Raw genomic sequence first — 10847 nt, forward strand, 5'->3', positions numbered from 1 at the left:
CACAGCGAGGGGACTCCAACCACAGTCTCCCTCGTTGCCACTAACTGGGCCACACACACCCCACTTGACTGGCATCGGTTGAGCCCCCTTTTGAAAAAGAAAAAGATGCTTTGCATGAAGCACTCTCAAAAATACGCGCGCCTTTCCCGTCCCCTGGCTGACCCAGGGGAAGAAAAGTCCTCTGAGAGCCATGACTTGTTCATCTTGGTTCTTTTAGAAACACAGCGAGGGGACTCCAACCACAGTCTCCCTCGTTGCCACTAACTGGGCCACACACACCCCACTTGACTGGCATCGGTTGAGCCCCCTTTTGAAAAAGAAAAAGATGCTTTGCATGAAGCACTCTCAAAAATACGCGTGCCTTTCCCGTCCCCTGGCTGACCCAGGGGAAGAAAAGTCCTCTGAGAGCCATGACTTGTTCATCTTGGTTCTTTTAGAAACACAGCGAGGGGACTCCAACCACAGTCTCCCTCGTTGCCACTAACTGGGCCACACACACCCCCACTTGACTGGCATTGGTTGAGCCCCCTTTTGAAAAAGAAAAAGATGCTTTGCATGAAGCACTCTCAAAAATACGCGTGCCTTTCCCGTCCCCTGGCTGACCCAGGGGAAGAAAAGTCCTCTGAGAGCCATGACTTGTTCATCTTGGTTCTTTTAGAAACACAGCGAGGGGACTCCAACCACAGTCTCCCTCGTTGCCACTAACTGGGCCACACACACCCCACTTGACTGGCATCGGTTGAGCCCCCTTTTGAAAAAGAAAAAGATGCTTTGCATGAAGCACTCTCAAAAATACGCGTGCCTTTCCCGTCCCCTGGCTGACCCAGGGGAAGAAAAGTCCTCTGAGAGCCATGACTTGTTCATCTTGGTTCTTTTAGAAACACAGCGAGGGGACTCCAACCACAGTCTCCCTCGTTGCCACTAACTGGGCCACACACACCCCACTTGACTGGCATCGGTTGAGCCCCCTTTTGAAAAAGAAAAAGATGCTTTGCATGAAGCACTCTCAAAAATACGCGTGCCTTTCCCGTCCCCTGGCTGACCCAGGGGAAGAAAAGTCCTCTGAGAGCCATGACTTGTTCATCTTGGTTCTTTTAGAAACACAGCGAGGGGACTCCAACCACAGTCTCCCTCGTTGCCACTAACTGGGCCACACACACCCCACTTGACTGGCATCGGTTGAGCCCCCTTTTGAAAAAGAAAAAGATGCTTTGCATGAAGCACTCTCAAAAATACGCGTGCCTTTCCCGTCCCCTGGCTGACCCAGGGGAAGAAAAGTCCTCTGAGAGCCATGACTTGTTCATCTTGGTTCTTTTAGAAACACAGCGAGGGGACTCCAACCACAGTCTCCCTCGTTGCCACTAACTGGGCCACACACACCCCACTTGACTGGCATCGGTTGAGCCCCCTTTTGAAAAAGAAAAAGATGCTTTGCATGAAGCACTCTCAAAAATACGCGTGCCTTTCCCGTCCCCTGGCTGACCCAGGGGAAGAAAAGTCCTCTGAGAGCCATGACTTGTTCATCTTGGTTCTTTTAGAAACACAGCGAGGGGACTCCAACCACAGTCTCCCTCGTTGCCACTAACTGGGCCACACACACCCCACTTGACTGGCATCGGTTGAGCCCCCTTTTGAAAAAGAAAAAGATGCTTTGCATGAAGCACTCTCAAAAATACGCGTGCCTTTCCCGTCCCCTGGCTGACCCAGGGGAAGAAAAGTCCTCTGAGAGCCATGACTTGTTCATCTTGGTTCTTTTAGAAACACAGCGAGGGGACTCCAACCACAGTCTCCCTCGTTGCCACTAACTGGGCCACACACACCCCACTTGACTGGCATCGGTTGAGCCCCCTTTTGAAAAAGAAAAAGATGCTTTGCATGAAGCACTCTCAAAAATACGCGTGCCTTTCCCGTCCCCTGGCTGACCCAGGGGAAGAAAAGTCCTCTGAGAGCCATGACTTGTTCATCTTGGTTCTTTTAGAAACACAGCGAGGGGACTCCAACCACAGTCTCCCTCGTTGCCACTAACTGGGCCACACACACCCCACTTGACTGGCATCGGTTGAGCCCCCTTTTGAAAAAGAAAAAGATGCTTTGCATGAAGCACTCTCAAAAATACGCGTGCCTTTCCCGTCCCCTGGCTGACCCAGGGGAAGAAAAGTCCTCTGAGAGCCATGACTTGTTCATCTTGGTTCTTTTAGAAACACAGCGAGGGGACTCCAACCACAGTCTCCCTCATTGCCACTAACTGGGCCACACACACCCCACTTGACTGGCATCGGTTGAGCCCCCTTTTGAAAAAGAAAAAGATGCTTTGCATGAAGCACTCTCAAAAATACGCGTGCCTTTCCCGTCCCCTGGCTGACCCAGGGGAAGAAAAGTCCTCTGAGAGCCATGACTTGTTCATCTTGGTTCTTTTAGAAACACAGCGAGGGGACTCCAACCACAGTCTCCCTCGTTGCCACTAACTGGGCCACACACACCCCACTTGACTGGCATCGGTTGAGCCCCCTTTTGAAAAAGAAAAAGATGCTTTGCATGAAGCACTCTCAAAAATACGCGTGCCTTTCCCGTCCCCTGGCTGACCCAGGGGAAGAAAAGTCCTCTGAGAGCCATGACTTGTTCATCTTGGTTCTTTTAGAAACACAGCGAGGGGACTCCAACCACAGTCTCCCTCGTTGCCACTAACTGGGCCACACACACCCCACTTGACTGGCATCGGTTGAGCCCCCTTTTGAAAAGAAAAAGATGCTTTGCATGAAGCACTCTCAAAAATACGCGTGCCTTTCCCGTCCCCTGGCTGACCCAGGGGAAGAAAAGTCCTCTGAAGAGCCATGACTTGTTCATCTTGGTTCTTTTAGAAACACAGCGAGGGGACTCCAACCACAGTCTCCCTCGTTGCCACTAACTGGGCCACACACACCCCACTTGACTGGCATCGGTTGAGCCCCCCTTTTGAAAAAGAAAAAGATGCTTTGCATGAAGCACTCTCAAAAATACGCGTGCCTTTCCCGTCCCCTGGCTGACCCAGGGGAAGAAAAGTCCTCTGAGAGCCATGACTTGTTCATCTTGGTTCTTTTAGAAACACAGCGAGGGGACTCCAACCACAGTCTCCCTCGTTGCCACTAACTGGGCCACACACACCCCACTTGACTGGCATCGGTTGAGCCCCCTTTTGAAAAAGAAAAAGATGCTTTGCATGAAGCACTCTCAAAAATACGCGTGCCTTTCCCGTCCCCTGGCTGACCCAGGGGAAGAAAAGTCCTCTGAGAGCCATGACTTGTTCATCTTGGTTCTTTTAGAAACACAGCGAGGGGACTCCAACCACAGTCTCCCTCGTTGCCACTAACTGGGCCACACACACCCCACTTGACTGGCATCGGTTGAGCCCCCTTTTGAAAAAGAAAAAGATGCTTTGCATGAAGCACTCTCAAAAATACGCGTGCCTTTCCCGTCCCCTGGCTGACCCAGGGGAAGAAAAGTCCTCTGAGAGCCATGACTTGTTCATCTTGGTTCTTTTAGAAACACAGCGAGGGGACTCCAACCACAGTCTCCCTCGTTGCCACTAACTGGGCCACACACACCCCAATTGACTGGCATCGGTTGAGCCCCCTTTTGAAAAAGAAAAAGATGCTTTGCATGAAGCACTCTCAAAAATACGCGTGCCTTTCCCGTCCCCTGGCTGACCCAGGGGAAGAAAAGTCCTCTGAGAGCCATGACTTGTTCATCTTGGTTCTTTTAGAAACACAGCGAGGGGACTCCAACCACAGTCTCCCTCGTTGCCACTAACTGGGCCACACACACCCCACTTGACTGGCATCGGTTGAGCCCCCTTTTGAAAAAGAAAAAGATGCTTTGCATGAAGCACTCTCAAAAATACGCGTGCCTTTCCCGTCCCCTGGCTGACCCAGGGGAAGAAAAGTCCTCTGAGAGCCATGTCCACATTGTCAGTGGACAGACACGTGTGCTTATCTGCCAGCAGACCCACAGCAGCACTGAAGACAGGTTCCGAGAGAACGCTGGCTGCAGGACACGACAAGATCCCCAAGACGTACGTGGCGAGCTCAGGCAATTTATCAACATTGGAAGCCTAAAATGAGCAGGGCTCAAGTTGCACAATAATGGAATCGATGTTTCCTTGCATATACTCATATATCTGTGTGTCCTACTCTTTTTCCTTGTCCAGCTCTTTTGTTTTCGCATGAGTATATGTCCTTGTCACTTTCCCATGTGTTGTGAGTTGTTTGTGACCTTTTGGACACCTTTGAGGGTGTTTTCTAGGTGTTTTTCTGTGTTTGTGATTGCCTGCCATTGTTTCCTATGCAGTTCGAGTTCGGTTCGTCGAACGTTCGACGAACCGAACTCGAACGGGAGGTCCGTTCGGCGAACCAACCTCGAGCCGAACCGCGACCGGTTCGCTCATCTCTAGTCGGGACATGTCTTTTCAGCTCATTGATTTTAATAAGAACTGTAAAATGTTCAGGTTCCCCTTGTATAAGTGAACTGCATCAGGCTAATGAGGCATATTATTCTGTATGTAGGCCTATGTGGAGCACAATATTCTGAATGGAGGACTATGTGAGCCCCATTATTCTGTATGTAGGACTATGTGGAGCACAATATTCTGTATGAAGGGCTATGTTGGGCCCATTATTCTGTATGGAGGGCTATGTGGAGCCCATCATTCTTATGGAGGACTATTTGGGGCCCATTATGCTGTATGGAGGGCTATGTTGGACCCATTATTCTGTATGGAAGATTATGTGAAGCACATTATTCTGTATGGAGGGCTACATGGTGCTCTTGATTCTGTATGGAGTGCTATGTGGCGTACATTATTCTGTTTGTAGGCTCAGTGAGGCACATTATTCTGTATGGAGAGCTTTGTGGAACCCATTATTCTTATGAAAGACTATTTGGAACCCATTTGTCTGTACTCTGTACTGAGGGCTATGTGGGGCCCATTATTCTGTATGGAGGGCTATGTGGAGCACATTGTTCTGTATGGAGGACAATACGGGGCCAATTATTCTGTATGGAGGGCTATGTGGGGCCTACTATTTTCTATGGAGGGCTATGTGGGGCCCAATATTCTGTATGGAGGGATATATGGGACCCCTTATTCTATATAGAGGACTATGTGAAGAAAATTATTCTGTTTGGAAATCTATGTGGGGAACATTATTCTGTATAGAGGGCAATCTGGGGCCCATTATTCTGTATGGAGGACTATTTGCAGCCCATTATTCTTATGTAGGACTATTTGCCCATTTTTTTGTAAGAGTGGCTATATGAGACCCAATATTCTGTATGGAGGGCAATGGGGGGCACATTATTCTGTATGGAGGGCCATGTGGGGCACATTTCTCTGTACAGAGGACTATGTGGAAACCATTATTCTGTATGGAGGCCTATGTAGGGTTCATAACTAGGTAGGCCTGTGACTTTGTCCAAGTTTTTAATTCTGGCTCTATGTGTATTTTACTTTGACATCCCTGTAATAAAGAGTACTTTGAGAAGTCCAATGTTTATAAACTGTGAGATCATAAAACCAAAAGAAACACTTTATGATGAATAGTATTTTATTAAAAATCAAAATTACTTAAAATCATATAAAAGAACAATATCACTTAGCAGAACTTGATTATTGATCCAGTTTAATTGATGACTTCAAATGTGACGAGTCTGAATGAATGAAAAAAATGCTATTCAGTACATAAATCAATCAATAACAAAGTAAATAAATTATACAGAATTTATCTCATTAGAGGACAATGACATCTTTTGCTGTTAAGGGTATTCTTTTTACTTGATTTTATAATTTTGCTTCCCTTATCTATCAGACAGAAAATGTATAGGACAAAGATTTTTACTCCTACAAGTTTTGAATTACTACTACAAAAGTCCAAATTCATGTGGAAGTATCTAATGTCTAATTGCAGAGGAGCTATGTTATATTCTTCACAATGATGGCGTGATATTATATTTTATGGTAGGAAGAAGGCAAAAAACAGGCTTGCTGCATAATTCTATTAAATTAGCGGAGGGGAAATGTCTCCATCGGGTTAAGATACCAGCTGGTGAACACAGTGCTTCCTTTGCAGAGTAGAAAGGCAATTTCCAGCATAATCCGTATGGTAATAAAAGCTGACATGTTTCAGGCAAGGTGTGCCCTTACTCATAGAATAAGAGCACACCTTGCCCGAAACATGTAAACTTTAAAATGGATCCTAATTAGAGTTGAGCAGATCGGTTATAATCCGGGTCCGGCGGATCCGGATCGGGTTGCCGCAGAAGTCTGGAATCCGCGTCAATGTAAATCAATGGGGAGCCGGATTTGGGACGAGAGAGAGAGAGAGACAGAAAGAGAGAGGGAGAGAGAGAAAAAACCAAAACAAACGGATCCGGATCGTGCACCCTGAATCCTGGGTACTGGTCGGACTCGGATCTGGCTCTCAAACCGTGCGGATCCGGATTTTGTGGATTCGGGTCCGCTCAACACTAATCCTAATTAAATTTTAATCCTTGGAATAAACCTTTGATTTTATTACCATACCGATTGTTCTATAAATTGCCTTTCTATTTTGCAATGTACTTTATGCTTTCACATTGAACATATTAAATATCTACATTGCTTCACTGCATTATTAAGATATTCTCCTTTACATGCATAGCTTTAATTGGAGAATATATCCATTACATGGTGTTGTATGATTATATAGCGCCTTAAGGACTTTTATGGGCCTCCAAATATGTGGGGTGTTTATATCTATTCTCTATCATACTATATGGATAAAACCTTATTACCATTTAGTAGAATAGTATAATATAAAACATATAATTAGACAGAATTAATATTTAGTGGACAAAACTTAACAGGCAAATGTCAGTACAATATGTTGCTGCTATATTTATTATTGTACAATATAATATAACATTAAATATTTTATTATCTACATATGATATGCTAAAAAAAGGATTACTCACGTTAATATTTTTTCCTCAGCCTAAAATTCCTTTCAAAATATTAGTTGCTCCATCCAAGCCACGCTAAAGAAAAAGCATTTTTGGAAGAAAGTTGTGAGCATACAATACAAAATTAGAAACCAGTTCAATAAAATGCTTTAAGTCCAAACACATCAAATAATTGCAATATATAATATTGTGGATATCTTACCAGTGAATTGCTCAAGCTTTTAAGGGTCTCTCCCTATAAGATAAAAGAACACAATACAGATATTTATTTATTTAATAGATTGATAAATATCATACAAAAGTTATATTTTTTTATTTAGAACTTCATTGTCTTACCAGCAATTCACATGCAAGTTTCAGGACCACATCACTTACTCCAAGATCCTCCTAAAATTTGGCAGAAGAATATGTAGATGGAAGTATTAGCTTGAGATATTTATTTTGTATTACGAGAATGTGTGTTCTTATAAAGCAAGTGACTGTCTGTTTCCTTTTTATAGTTTTAAATTTTCTTTTTAAATTTGAAAATAAACATTTAATTCAATCAAATTCTATGTGTATATTAAAATGTAATAATTGTCAATCAACACTTCTAATAATTCTCTACAAAGAAAAATAAATAAATCTAGAGTAACAATTTTATTCAGTAAACAATCATATTCATGTAGATATAGTCGATATATATAGTAGATATAGCACTTACCACTAATTTTAGAAGTTCCAAGGCAAGCTTTTTAGCTACATCTCCAACCTGATCTCCAACCTTTTCCTATAAATCAATGAAGTCAAATAAATGGAATGAAAAAAAAGGGAGTTTTTATGTAGCTAGATATGCCAAAAGATTGTTATTTGAAGAGGTAAAAAAATAATTACCAGGAAGTCTTCAAGGCTCAGGATTTCATCTACTGTACAACCTACGTTTTTCTAAAGAAAACATAAAACAATAACAAAATACATTATAGAGTAATATACAATTATTAATTTCTATTTTATTATGAACAAGTTATTTTCTTTCTATGTTTGACCAAAAAATACACATTTTACATTTACTAACTGGCAAAAAAATAATATTTCCATACCCACTAATTAGATTACCATTTGGTCTTTATCTTCTTTAGAAAACATATTGCATTAAGTTATATACAAAATGTCTAAATAAAGTGATACTTACCAAAGCCTCATGCAACTGCTCTAAAAACTGTCTGTATAGCTCCTCATTATTTTCTTTCTGCAAATTAAAGATATATACATTTTTTAAATACAGGTGATCACTTTTATTGAACACCAAAGTATGTTTAAGAAGCCCTCCCATCTATTCTTTTTTTTATTAAATGTGTGTAATGTATGTGTATTGTATCATGAACATGTTGAATACTAAAGAATAGGACAAATGCGTAATACCAGCCAATCATGCCCACATCTCAGTAGGGATCTGTAGACATAGTCATCGATGCTGCTAACCTCTCAATGAGACAAATCTTTTGAAGAGATTGTTCACTTTTCACAGGTTGTATGATTGAAAATCTTCACATGATTATAGTATCTGGCTATAACCTGGGCATATTTTACTGTTTACTGGGTTGTTTTATATACCCACTAAATTAACAACATGGTCTAATGCTATATATTTGTACATACCTCCCCCTTCATGTACAGACAGAGCAATTCTTGGAGTTTCGTAAGCATCTCTGGAATATTAACCTATTAATAAAATGTCTTGTTAATAATGTCACAATAAAACCATGCTTCTTCACCAACAATATGTATTTTAGAAATTAATATAGATAGGTGAGAAAGCTTAATTACTCATTTTCAAAATTCAGAATAACCTAAGTTATAAGATTGCATCAAAATGTTAGTAGTATCTTTGTTATCTTAGTAGATCAAACTCAAAATTATTATTTGTCTCCGGTAACTTTAGACATTTTTTAAACTTTGGACATAATTTTATTCAGATTCTCTGAATCCATGAATTACCTGATTATTTTTTCTTCTTTCATGGCCCAATCTTCAAATTAGTCAAAAGATTTATGTAGTATATTTATTCTATACATTCATATATAATCTTTATATGAAAAATAAACCTTTTGGAAACATTTTGTAAAAAATTAAAGTTGAGGAACTCTGATATCCATGTTGGCTGATTCCACAACTTTTTCTCATCATGGGTATGTGGTTAGGGGGAGGTGTGATGAGGTTTCTAGACGTTGGACCTGAACTAATCTAATATTTATCTACTAAAAAGTGAATAGGTTGATCAATGTTTGTACTTCTTTCTGTGTTTCAACTTTGCCCTTATGATTAGAGATGGGCGAACTCAAACTATAATGTTTGGGGTTCATACTGAACATGATGTAGCTCAATGATGTGTTCAAAACAAAAACCCTCCCTCCCCAAAGTGCTCTGTTTATAGCTGGTTGTATGTGGACTGCCCAACCATTGATTTCCAATGCGGCTTGGGCTCCGGGATCAACTTTAGGTGAAGTCCAGGTTCAAAACTGAACTTTATATAAAGTCCAGCTGAACCCGACCCGGTGAATCCGAACTTCCACAGGTCCACTTATCTCTACTTATGATTTACATTATGGCAATTGTCATCTTTGCATCAGAAACTGAGTAATCCTATATTGGAAAAGCTAAATGCTCCACAACATTGCATGAACTTTGATAAGCTGATAACAATAAAAGTAATAGTTTCAAGTCTTACCTGAATTAACTTTTTAAGGCAGTCCTTTGGGATGGTGGGTACATCTGCGAAAATCAATATATTATGGAACCATAAACAAGTTAAAACATTCAATTAGATTGAATACTTGCGTCCCAAAAAGTAAAAAAAAATAAAAATTGTTTTGTTAATAAATAAATTAAAAATAATGTTTTTGAAACTAGTTTTGTAACCAATAATTTAAATGTTGGAAGATGTTTCTCTGGTTTCCACACTTAATATCTATTCAATCCTAATTATATATCATAAAAAAAAAATATTTTCCACACAAGGAAATTTATTTAAATATGTAACTACTCACCAGGCTTAACTCCACCAGTAGCTATAGCCCCTGCATTTCCAAATCCTGCAAGATGTAAATATATTGTCATCCATTGTGCTTTTATTTCAAATACAATAGGTCAATTTCTAAACCAATTATTACATAAAAAAAGTTCACATCAGTAAATCAAAAGTTACAATAATATTTTATTAGCACCAATAAAACATTGATTAATATAAACTTACCAAAGTAGCAGTTAAGAGCCACAAAGAGAAAAACAATTGCAGCCTTCATGTTAGCAGGCAGTATAAATTGCTGCTTAGTCAGTGATATAGATTCTAAGAGAATAGTTTGAGTTCTGGTAAACCACCCCTAAAGCTGTTGTATTTATACCTTAGAATGATGGACCTGTCAGCACCTCACTGACATTAAACATGATCTGATGGTTGTGAAATGTTCCCATTTGTTATACTTTTGCAATTTCAGAGACTCTCAAATAGCCTATTACAAAATAAAGACAACCATTGTATTATATTTCATTCCTTCATGACATTATGATGACAAAAGAGGGCTCCGGATTACTTTACACTCAAATATTTAACTATCAGAATTACCTGACACGTATTTTCACTTTATACATATTTTAGAGTGAAATAATCACTTTCTGAAGGGCAAATATAATTAAGCAATTTCCTCATGTGTACCTGTTACCCAAACTGTTCCTTTTACACATGGGAGCAATTGAGGTTATTAACTTGAGCAGTAGCAATAAAATGAATTTGTGGGTGCTGTCTCCCTATAAAGTCAATTAATTCATTTAACTTCCAATTCATTTCTTGCTCTAAATATGGCATACAATCTGATAACTAACAATACGTATGATGGCTG

Source organism: Anomaloglossus baeobatrachus, chromosome 4 (assembly GCF_048569485.1).
Source record: "Anomaloglossus baeobatrachus isolate aAnoBae1 chromosome 4, aAnoBae1.hap1, whole genome shotgun sequence".
NCBI lineage: Eukaryota > Metazoa > Chordata > Amphibia > Anura > Aromobatidae > Anomaloglossus > Anomaloglossus baeobatrachus.